The following is a 12,870-nucleotide window of genomic DNA, read 5'->3' as shown; positions in this document are numbered from 1 at the left end:
AGGCTACGCTTGCACATGCAACTGACACAGCGTGAGCCACCTTTGAGAAGCATGCGAGAGAGAGAAATGCAGACATAATGGCTTCAAACGAAAACATACCTCCACACCAGCAGCTGCAGAAGCGAACTGTGGGACTACTTTAATTACAGAAGAGATGACAAGGGACACTCCACCGAAACAACTAAGCAAAAGGTTACAAAGCAGCGCAGTGCAAGGGAAATTATTTGATATTGAGATAAAAATGTCTGCATCGAACCTTTAAGACCTTTTCTGTACTATCCCTCCATCACCTGATTTATCACACTCAAATAGCTCTGTCTGTGTGTGTTGCTGGCAACAACAACAGTTGGATAAGTAGTTATCCAATCATCTCTGGGCTCTGAGGTGAGAGAGAATAAGACACTCATTACAGCCCTTAAAATGCCCTGTGCCCCTGTGATCAACAAGGTTCAAACCTGAGACTCCTGCAGTGTATGCCAGAAGATCGTAACAGGCCACCATGCCAAAGTCTTGGCAGTGACTCATGGTGCCAATGCAACTGTTCAGGTCTCAGGCAAGGTTACTCATGATCACCAAACCAGCTCAGTCACACTCCCACTCCAACAAAACTCACGTTAAAACCAAATGTTGGGAAATTGAATGGTGGAGTGAGTTAAAGGTTGTTTCTCCTTGCTACTCAGTAGAAAGGGAAGGGAGTTGTTGGTTGGGTGATGTTTTTCTATGCCCCCCCCCCTCATTCTCCCTTGCTGTCACCCCTCCCCCCTCCTGTTTAATATCACAGGGCTGGCTCATATGACCTTGAGTGGCATCGTTGGCACGGCAAGAGAGAGAGCTGCCGCTGCCTCGCCTGCGGGCGTCCTTGAACTGGATCTGCAAGACAAAACAAACTTAAAAGACATCTCAGACCTCCTCTGTACCCCTCTCTCTCTTGTTCCCTCCATCTCTCCCTAGCTATTTTTTATTCAATCTGCGCTGCTCTTATCTGTCCCCACGGTGGGAAGAGATTTATCAAGACCTCCCGATCGGACCAAGATAGAGACAGAATATCAAAATGTCTGAACGGCCTGGTTGTGTGGATATATTTTTAAACCTCCCTCCTCCTCATTCTACTGGCTGGAGCACCAATGCCATTTCAGGAGAGGAGTGTTTTTGGAATACACTGTGTGTGTGTGTGTGTGTGTGTGTGTGTGTGTGTGTGTGTGTGTGCGTGCGTGCGTGCGTGCGTGCGTGCGGTTGACCCAGGACAGAGCAGGGGTCCACTTGAGGTGTTATTTACCCAGCTAACAATTCTAGGGAGAGAGAACATTTTTGTAATGTTACCCGTAACATTCCCCTAATGTTTGAGTGTCTAGTTTTGTGTTAGTTAGGGGAACATTCTATCCACTGAAGGTAACTAGAATATTTCATCAACATCACATGAAACATACAGAAAACATGGTTGTCATGTTCTCAGAATATAAGACATTAAGGTTCTAGACGTTTCATGAGAACATTGCAAGAACATTCCTATGTCCAGTTGTCTGAGGGTTCTGCTTGCCTGAGCTAGAATACCTCATGATAAACTGTAGACCACACTATTAACCAAGAGTTTTCATCTGTATTTTTCGTAGCTGTCTATTTACCAACACAACCCGAAGCTGGCACTAAGACCGCACCAACCGAGCTGTATAGGGCCATAAGCAAACAAAAAAATGCTCACCCAGAGGCGGCGCTCCTAGTGGCCGGTGATTTTAATGCAGGAAAACTGAACTCTGCTTTACCTAATTGCTACCAGCATATCATCTGTGCAACAAGAGGTGAAATAGCTCTATATCACCCTTACTCCACACACAGAGATGCTTTCAAAGTGGCCAATGAAGCTAAGCTACAGGAGTGTTTCGCTAGCACAGACTGGTAATATGTTCTGGGATTCATCCGATGGCATTGAGGAGTTTATCACATCAGTCATCGGCTTCGTTAATAAATGCATCGGCAACATCATCCCTACAGTGACCGTACGTGCATATCCCAACCAGAAGCCCTGGATTACAGGAAACATCCACACTGAGCTAAAGCTGCTGCTATCAAGGAGTGGGACACTAATCCGGATGCTTATAAGAAATCCCGCTACACCCTCCATCAAACAGGCAAAGCGTCAATACAGGACTAAGATCGGGTCCTACTACACTGGCTCTGACACTCATCGGATGTGGCAGGGCTTGCAAACTATCATGGATTACAAAGGGAAACCCAGCAGCTATCGGTCCAGTGAAGGGAGCCTACCAGATGAGCTGACCCATGCATGAGAACACCAGCTGTTCCGGACGACTGTGTGATCACGCTCTCAGTAGCCGATGTGAGTCAGACCTTTAAACAGGTTAACATTCACAGGGCTGCAGGTCCAGGGGGATTACTAGGACCCATACTCAGAGCATGCTCTGACCAGCTGGCAAGTGTCTTCACTGCCATTTTCAACCTCTCCCTGACCTAGTCTGTAATACCTACATGTTTCAAGCAGACCATCATAGTCCCTGTGCCCAAGAACACCAAGGTAACCGGTCTAAATCTGTACATCTGTAGCCACGAAATGTTCCGAAAGGCTGGTCATGGCGCACATCCACACCATCATCCCAGAAACCCTGGCACCACTCCAAGTCGCATACCGCCACAACAGATCCACAGATGATTTAATCTCTAATGCCCTCTACACTGCCCTTTACCACCTGGACAAAATTAACACCTACATGATAATGCTGTTCATTGACTACACCTCAGCATTCTACACCATAGTGCTCTCCAAGCTTATCACTAAGCTAAGGACCTTGGGATTAAACACCTCTCTTTGTATATGGATCCTGGACTTCCTAACGGGCCACCCCCAGGTGGTGATGGTAGCAACAACACATTTGCCAAGCTGACCCTCAACACGGGGGCCTCTCAGGGGTGTGTGCCTAGTCCCCTCCTGTACTCCTTGTTCACCCACAACTGCGTGGCAGCACATGACTCCAACTCCATCATTAAGTTTACAGACGACACAACGGTGGTAGGCCTGACACGGACGACGATGAGATGACCTAAAGGGAGGAGGTCAGAGACCTGGCAGTGTGGTGCCAGGACAACAACCTCTCCTTCAACGTCAGTAAGACAAAGGAGCTGATTGTGGACTACAGGAAAAGGAGGGCGCGAGCACGTCTCCATCCACATTGATGAGGCTGTAGTTGAGCAGGTAATGAATTCACTAATGAATTATCATGGTCCAAAACACACCAAAACAGTTGTGAAGAGGGCTCAACAACACCTCTCCCCCCTTAGAATGCTGAAAAAATGCATGGTTCTCAGATCCTCAAAAAGTTCTACAGCAGCACCATTGAGAGCATCTTGACTGGCTGCATCACTGCTTAGTATATAGCAAATGCTTGCCATCCGACAACAAGGTGCTACAGAGGGTAGTGCAAATTACCCAGTACATCAAAGGGATCAACTTCTCTGCCATCCAGGACCTCTATACCAGGCGGTGTCAGAGGAAGGCCTTAAAAATTGGCAAATACTCCAGCCACCCGTCATAGACTGTTCTCTCACCTACTGCATGGCAAGTGGTGTCCGTGTTTGAATCCTGGCTTAGGAAGACCACCAAAAACCCTGAATTTTCCATGTCTAACTATAACATTTTCCGACAAGATAGAACTTCCAAAGGGGGCGGTGTTGAAATCTACTGCAGAGATAGCCTGCAGAATTCTGTCTACTTTTACTTTTAAAAATCCACCTTTCCTAAAACAAGTCTCTCACCGTTGCCGCTTGCTATAGACCAACTTCTGCCCCCAGCTGTGCCCTGGACACCATTTGTGAATTGATTGCCCCGCATATATCTTCAGAGCCCAAGGCTGTTAGGTGACCTAAACTGGGACTCTCCGGCCATCCTACAATCTAAGCTTGATGCCCTGAATCTCACACAAATGATCAATGAACCTACCAGGTGCAACCCCAAATCTGTAAACACAGACACCCTCATAGATATCATCCTAACCAACCTGCCCTCCAAATACACCTCTGCTGTCTTCAACCAGGATCTCAGCGATCACTGCCTCATTGCCTGCATCCGCAATGGGTCTGCGGTCAAACGACCACCGCCCATCTCTGTCAAATGATCCCTAGAACACTTCAGCAAGCAGGCATTTCTAATAGACCTGACCCAAGGTATCCTGGAAGGATATTGACCTCATTCCATCAATAGAGGATGCCTGGTTACTCTTTAAAAGTGCTTTCCACACGCTCTTAAATAAGCATGCCCCATTCAAAAAATTTAGAACCAGGAACAGATACAGCCCTTGGTTCACTCCAGACCTGACTGCCCTTGACCAGTACAAAAACATCCTGTGGTGTACTATATTTGCATCGAATAGCCCCCGCAATATGCAACTTTTCAGGGAAGTTAGGAACCAATATACACAGGCAGTTAGGAAAGCTAAGGCTAGCTTTTTCAAACAGAAATTTGCATAGCACAAACTCAAAAAAGTTCCGGGACACTGCAAAGTCAATGGAGAATAAGAGCACCTCCTCCCAGCTGCCCACTGCACTAATAAGCATTTTTCATGGGTGCACCTCAGGGTGCACCTCAGCCACGCTCAAGGCCCTAAATGATATCATAACCGCCATCGATAAGAGACAATACCGTGCAGCTGTATTCATCGACCTGGCCAAGGCTTTCAACTCTGCCAATCACCACATTCTTAGTGGTTAGAGCGTTGGACTAGTAACCGGAAGGTTGCAAGTTCAAACCCCCGAGCTGAGGTACAAATCTGTCGTTCACTGTTCCTAGGCCGTCATTGAAAATAAGAATTTGTTCTTAACTGACTTGCCTAGTTAAATAAAGGTAAAATAAAAAATAAAAATTGGCAGACTCAACAGCCTTGATTTCTCAAATAATTGCCTCGCCTGGTTCACCAACTACTTCTCAGACATAGTTTAGTGTGCTATATCGGAGGGCCTGTTGTATGGACCTCTGGCAGTCTCTATGGGGGTGCCACAAGGTTCAATCCTTGGCCGACTCTTTTCTCTGTATACATCAACGATGTCGCTCTTGCTGCTGGTGATTCTCTGATCCACCTCTACGCAGACGACACCATTCTGTATACTTATTTGGACACTGTGTTAACCAACCTCCAGACAAGCTTCAATGCCATACAACTCTCATTCAGTGGCCTCCAACTGTTCTTAAATGCAAGTAAAACTAAATGCATGCTTTAACCGATTGCTGTCCACAGCTGCCCGCTCGTCCAGCATCAATACTCTGGACTAGAGGTCTACCAATTAATCGGAATGGCCGATTAATTAGGGCCGATTTTAAGTTTTCATAACAATCGGTAATCGGTATTTTTGGACACCGATTGTGGACGTTTTTTTTAACAGGCTGATTACCTGTTACGCGAGGGCAGCAAGAAGCCAAGGTAAGTTGCTAGCTAGCATTAAACTTATCTTATAAAAAACAATCAATCTTAACATAATCACTAGTAAACTACAAATGGTTCATGATATTACTAGTTTATCTAGTAATAATCCTGCGTTGCAAATAATCGATGCGGTGCCTGTTCATTTCTCATCGAATCACAGCCTACTTCACCAAACGAGTGATGATTTAACAAGCGCATTCGTGAAAAAAGCACTGTCGTTGCACCAATGTGTACCTAACCATAAACATCCATGCCTTTCTTTAAAATCAATACACAAGTATATATTTTTAAACCTGCATATTTAGTTAATATTGCCTAACACAAATTTCTTATAACTAAGGAAATTGTGTCACTTCTCTTGCATTCTGTGCAAGCAGTCAGGGTATATGCAGCAGTTTGGGCCGCCTGGCTCGTTGCGAACTGTGTGAAGTCCATTTATTCCTAATAAAGACCGTAATTAATTTGCCAGATTTGTACATAATTATAACATAACATTGAAGGTTGTACAATGTAAAAGCAATATTTAGACTTAGGGATGCCATCAGTTAGATAAAATACGGAACGGTTCCGTATTTCACTGAAAGAATACAAGTTTTGTTTTCGAAATGATAGTTTCCGGATTCGACTATATTAATGACCAAAGGCTCATATTTCTGTGTGTTATTATTTTACAATTAAGTCTATGATTTGATATTTGATAGAACAGTCTGACTGAGCGATGGTAGGCAGCAGCAGGCTCGTAAGTGTTCATTTAAACAGCACATTTGTGCATTAGCCAGCAGCTCTTCGCTGTGCTTAAAGCATTGAGCTGTTTATGACTTCAAGCCTATCAACTCCCGAGATTAGGCTGGTGCAACCGATGTGAAATGGCTTGCTAGTTAGCGGGGTGCGCGCTAATAGCGTTTCAAACGTCACTCGCTCTGAGACTTGGAGTAGTTCTTCCCCTTGCTCTGCAAGGACTGTGGCTTTTGTGGAGCGATGGGTAACGATGCTTCGAGGGTGGCTGTTGTCGATGTGTTCCTGGTTCGAGCCCAGGTAGGGGCGAGGAGATTGACGGAAGCTATACTTTTACACTGGCAATACTAAAGTGCCTATAAGAACATCCAATAGTCAAAGGTATATGAAATATAAATTGTATAGAGAGAAATAGTCCTATAATTCCTATAATAACCTCAACCTAAAACTTCGTACCTGGGAATATTGAAGACTCATGTTAAAAGGAACCACCAGCTTTCATATGTTCTCATGTTCTGAGCAAGGAACTTAAACGTTAGCTTTATTACATGGCACATATTGCACTTTTACTTTCTTCTCCAACACTTTGTTTTTGCATTATTTAACCAAATTGAATATGTTTCATTATTTATTTGAGGCTAAATTGATTTTATTGATGTATTATATTAAGTTAAAATAAAAGTGTTCATTCAGTAGTGTTGTAATTGTCATTATTACAAATAAATAAATAAATTGATTTTTTAAAATTGTCCGATTAATCGGTATCGGCTTCTTTTGGTCCTCCAATAATCAGTATTGGTATCGGCGTTGAAAAACCATAATCGGTCGACCTCTACTCTGTACGGTTCTGACTTAGAATTGTGGACTACTACACATACCTAGGTGTCTAGTTAGACTGTAAACTCTCCTTCCAGACTCACATTAAGCATCTCCAAATAAATCTAGAATAAAACTGACTATCCTACTGATCCTTGACTTCGGCGATGTCATTTACAAAATAGCTTTCAACACTCTACTAAGCAAATTGGATGCAGTCTATCACAGTGCCATCCATTTTGTCACCAAAGCCCCATACACTACCCACCACTGCGACCTGTATGCTCTTGTTGGCTGGCCCTCGCTTCATATTTGCCGCCAAACCCACTGGCTCCAGGTAACCTATAAGTCTTTGCTAGGTAAAGCCCCGCCTTAACCCAGCTCACTGGTCACCATAGCAGCACCCACCCGTAGCACGCGCTCAAGCAGGTATATCTCACTGGTCACCCCCAAAGCCAATTCCTCATTTGGCCGCCTTTCCTTCCAGTTCTCTGCTGCCAATGACTGGAACGAACTGCAAAAATCACTGAAGCTGGAGACTCATATCTCCCTCACTAGCTTTAAGCACCAGCTGTCAGAGCAGCTCAGAGATTCGACCTGTACGTAGCCCATCCAACTACCTCATCCCCATACTGTTATTTATTTTATTTATTTTGCTCCTTTGCACCCCAGTATTTCTACCAGCACACTCATCTTCTGCACATCTATCACTCCAGTGTTAAATTGATATATTGTAATTATTTTCCCACTATGGCCTATTTATTGCCCTTACCTCCCTTATCCTACCTCATTCGCACACACTGTATATAGATTTTTTCTATTGTATTATTGACTGTATGTTTGTTTATTCCATGTGTAACTCTGTGTTGTTGTTTGTGTTGCAATGTTTTGCTTTATATTGGCCAGGTCGCAGTTGTAAATGAGAACTTATTCTCAACTAGCCTACCTGGTTAAATAAAGGTGAAAAAAGTGGTACTGATGCAACAAATCTGGAACCAACAGGACCCTGAGCAACTTCTACCCCCAAGCCATAAGACTGCTAAATAGTTAGCCAGGGTAGCTATTGGTTAACTATTTAAAGTGGAACTGACAGCGTTTTAGCCACATGAAATCTTATTAAAATATGTTCATATACACCCCCAGAAAGAATAGGTGTAACGGCTCTCGTTGTTGGTAGAAAGAGTAGACCAAGACGCAGCGTGGAAAGTGTTCATGATTTTACTTCACAAAACACTCTAACAAAATAGAAAAAGAGAACGCACAGTTCTCTCAGGCAACAGTAACTAAACAGAAAACAAGATCCCACAACTAAAGGTGGGAAAAAGCTGCCTAAGTATGATTCCCAATCAGAGACAACGATAGTCAGCTGCCTCTGATTAGGAACCATACCCGGCCAACAAAGAAATAGAAAACTAGAATGCCCACCAAAATCACACCCTGACCTAACCAAATAGAGAAATGAACAGGCTCTCTAAGGTCAGGGCATGACAATAGGACACCTTTTTAAAAAACATTTTCTGAAGGAAGGCCTTAGATATGGTCATTTTTCATGAATTCATAGAATGTTTGGGAATGACGTACAGTCAGACATTTGTGACAATTCTATATCAATACAGAGTGGGAAATTGGCCGTGTGTTTGGACAATTAATAGACACTGCAGTAAATAAAACCGAATAAAAACATCTGTCTCATCCAGGACTGGAGTCTATGCAGAACGCTGCACCATAGCAAATCAGAGCAATTTGCCTTTATGCAAATAAGTCATTTGCCACACGGGACTGCCATCATTCACTTTGAACTGGAGTGTGTTTACAGAAAGTAGCAACAGCGCAAATTTAGATAATTCGCAAGCTATCGTCAAAAGCCACAAAATACATCTGAATGCATTCCGAATGGGTGGAGGAAGCAAACAATGTTCCAGGCCAGCTGTGATTTACAACCTGATGGCAATATTTTTGGGACTATTGGTGATTTAATATTAATCATGGATTGAACTGCATCCATCTATTCTGCCAACAAGGCTTTGCTGTACGTTATTACATTTTGAGTCAAATAGAACCTATTTTTAAAACCTCTTATAAAGTTGGGTTGGTAGAATAAAATGGGAATTTTGATATTATGATTGTCTGCTTGTTTCATATATTACAAAGTAATTAAACCGCTGTCAGTTCCACTTTAACTATTTGCGTTGACCCTTTTTACACTAACTCTTTTGACTCGTCACATATGCTGCTGTTACTGTTTATTATCTATCCTGTTGCCTAGTCACTTTATCCCTACCTATATGTACAATTACATCGTACCCCTGCACATCGACTCGGTACTGGTACCCCGTTTCTATAGCAAAGTTATCATTAATCATTGTGTATTTATTACTTGTGTTATGATTTTTCTATTTTTCTATAATTTCTCTTTTTTCCCGCATTGTTGGGACGTAAGCATTTCACTGTTAGTCTACACCTGTTCTTTACGTAGCATGTGACATATTCATTTAATTAGATTTTGATTTGATATTCCAACAACACGTCACTAAACATACACAGAACATGGTTGCCATGTTCCCAGAATATAAGATATTAATGTTCTTGACACGTTTCATGGGAACTTTGCAAGAACCTTTATGTGTATCAGTTGTCAGGGCGTCGCCTGACGGTGCCAAGGAAACATTCCCCCCCAAAAATGTGTTACATTACACATCATGTCCTGTTACTGTTGCCAAGCCCATCAACACCCTGATTGGTGAACCACTGATCCACTGATTCCCAGCTCTTTTTGTCTGTTGCCAAAGTTAGGGATACTCTCTCACACACACACACACACACACACACACACACACACACACACACACACACACACACACACACACACACACACACACACACACACACACACACAGTGCTTTTAACATACAGGCTTTTCAACTTATTTGACACCCTTAGACATACTGTACACTGAGTGTACAAAACATTAGGAACACCAGGAATATTTCCGGAGATTTTCCATGGGAAGTTAAACCCAGGAATTTGGGGAATTTTGCTTAAATTCATCAAAAATGTTAGCTTATAACAGTGAAACTTTTTTGTGGGATACACATAAGGCAATTCTAGGTCTTGTGGCATATTTTGGTTAAACTATCCCCAATTCAATGGAATTGCAACCCTCTGCATGCACAGTGAACTCTTCCATCACATGTACAGCTGATTCTCAAGATCTTGTACACTAATGAGATGCTATTGAGCCCACACTACTATATGTGTCTGAGCTAAGGACTACATGCTTTCTGGTAAGGTTTTATTACAATACTGGGTGGGGTGAATATATTTTATATGACATAAATTATTTTTTGTTAACTAGTAAATAGTAGCCTACAGCAAAGTGTGTTTAAATCATTTTTAACTTGTTAACAATTTCTGCTAGTTAGTTTTTGCTACCATGTGGGTTTTAGCTTGCTTGAGCCTGCTAACCGAGGAGTGTCAATTCACCTGTTTCCATATATGTTTCATTTTAAAACATTTATTACAAAGGAGTTGTTTAATCTAACTGCTTAGCTATTTATTTGTACATGGAATTGTATTTGTTTTACTGATTTTTTTCTTCTAATCTTTACAGGAAAATGCCACAGGCACGTAGAAGGAAAAGCTGTGTACATTTGCAAATACTGTGCCAAATCATATGTGAAGAATGTAACAAAGATGCAGAATCATCTGGCCAAGTGCATAAAGTTCCCTCAGGGCTCACAACAAGAAACCTCTGGCAAAAGTCATTCTACTTATATTTGAGGTGAAAATAATGAATCAGACACCTTATCGATAGCAACAGCTCATGGTCCTCCTGGAATCAGACATTTTTTTGACTCAATGGAGGAACGTTGTCAGATAAATGCTGATGAATGTCTTGGTCGAGCTGTGTATGCAACTGGTTCACCTCTGATGCTCAGAGGCAATGTGTATCGGAAGAGATTTCTGAATGTTCTTCGCCCAGCATACACCCCTCCAACCAGACATGCTTTATCTACTCATTTGCTGGATACAGAGTACAAGTGAAGGTCAAGCAAATCATAGAGAAAGCAGACTGTATTGTAATCATCTCTGATGGGTGGTTGAATGTTCGTGGGCAAGGAATAATTAACTACATCATATCCATCCCCCAACCAGTATTCTACAAGAGCACAGACACAAGGGAAAACAGACACACCGGTCTCTACATTGCAGATGAGCTGAAGGCAGTCATCAATGATCTTGGACCACAGAAGATATTTGCACTGGTGATAGACAATGCTGCGAACATGAAGCCTGCTTGGTCTAAAGTGGAGGAGTCCTACCCTCACATCACACCCATTGGCTGTGCTGCTCATGCATTGAATCTGCTCCTCAAGGACATCATGGCACTGAAAACAATGGATGCACTCTACAAGAGAGCCAAGGAAATGGTTAGGTATGTGAAGGGTCATTAAGTTATCGCATCAATCTACCTCACCAAGCAAAGTGAGAATAAGAGCACCACATTGATGCTGCCCAGGGGGGAAGGAGTCTCTCCAAGAAATGGATATATCACAGTCTGCCGAACAGCCCCATCAAGACGATCCTCCTGGATAATACATTTTGGGAGAGAGTGGTAAGCAGCCTGAAACTCCTGAAATCTATAGCAGTAGCCGTTGCACGGATTGAGGGAGACAATGCTATCCTGTCCGATGTTCAGACTCTGCTTGCAGATGTAAGAGAATAAATCCATACTGCCCTGCCCACTTCACTGTTGCTCCAAGCAGAGGAAACTGCAGTTCTGAAATACATCAAAAAGCGTGAAGACTTCTCCCTGACGACCAGACACGCCACAGCGTACATGTTGGACCCCAGGTATGCTGGCAAGAGCATCCTGTCTGGTGCAGAGATCAACAAGGCCTATGGTGTCATCAATACCGTGTCTCGCCACCTTGGCCTGGATGAGGGCAAGGTTCTTGGCAATCTGGCGAAGTACACTTCCAAGCAAGGGCTTTAGGATGTAGATGCAATATGGCAGTCATGCCAACATATCTCATCAGCTACCTGGTGGAAGGAACTTTGTGGACCTGAGGCTCTTTTCCCTGTTGCCTCCATCATCGTCCAAATCCCACCAAAATCAGCCACCTTAGAGCGCAACTGGTCCTTGTTTGGGAACACACACCAAAGCACGCACCAGGCTGACCAATACAAGGGTTGAAAAATTGGTCGCCATCCGGGCAAATTTGAGGCTTTTTGAGCCTGACAACGAGCCATCCTCAACAAGGTTGGAAAGTGACTGAAGATGAGGCCTCAGAGTCTGATGTTCAAGAGGTGGACATTGAGGAGGTCCAGGGAGAAGACATGGAAGCCTGAGAGGAAGACAACCAAAGCTTTAGTTTCTAGACTATCATTTTACAGATGTATGCTGAAAATGTTTTTGGGAGATGCGATGGATCATTGGGGATCATTCAATATTCCATTTTGTTGTTCAGTGAAATTATCCCATGTGAAGAGTCAACTCATTTAATTAAAGTTAAATTCTGAAAAAAATATTACTTTTTTTTCTATTGGAAGGATTTAATCATTTGCAATTATGTCTACTTATGATAAGGTAAAGGTTTATGTTTCTGTCTCCATATGATATGGTAAATATATCCAATGCAAAAAACATTTACATTTAAATGGTATTAATATTAATTTGCTTATATTTCCATTAATTTTCACATATTCCAGTTAAATCCCATATATTCCCGTTAATTCCCACGGAAAGTTTCCACCTCTGAATATTCCCCAAAATGTGCAACCCTATCCCTTACTGATGTCACTTGTACGTTGATTCGGTGAGCGAGTTAATTAGCAAGTGCATTGGCGATGTCTTACCCACAGCAACTATTAAAACATTCCCAAACCAGAA

At 42.8% G+C, this 12,870-nt stretch overlaps 1 protein-coding gene across 1 annotated transcript in view; it reads right to left on the bottom strand.

Moving 5' to 3' along the window:
* The window catches only part of LOC110537445 (nuclear receptor-interacting protein 1), a 59,037-nt gene that overhangs the window by 26,153 nt on the left and 20,014 nt on the right, over positions 1-12,870 (bottom strand). The window lies entirely within an intron of this gene.

This window comes from Oncorhynchus mykiss, chromosome 12 (assembly GCF_013265735.2).
Source record: "Oncorhynchus mykiss isolate Arlee chromosome 12, USDA_OmykA_1.1, whole genome shotgun sequence".
NCBI classification, from domain to species: domain Eukaryota; kingdom Metazoa; phylum Chordata; class Actinopteri; order Salmoniformes; family Salmonidae; genus Oncorhynchus; species Oncorhynchus mykiss.
The sequence above is the reverse complement of the archived record's forward strand: the minus strand, read 5'-3'. Positions and strand labels throughout refer to the sequence as shown.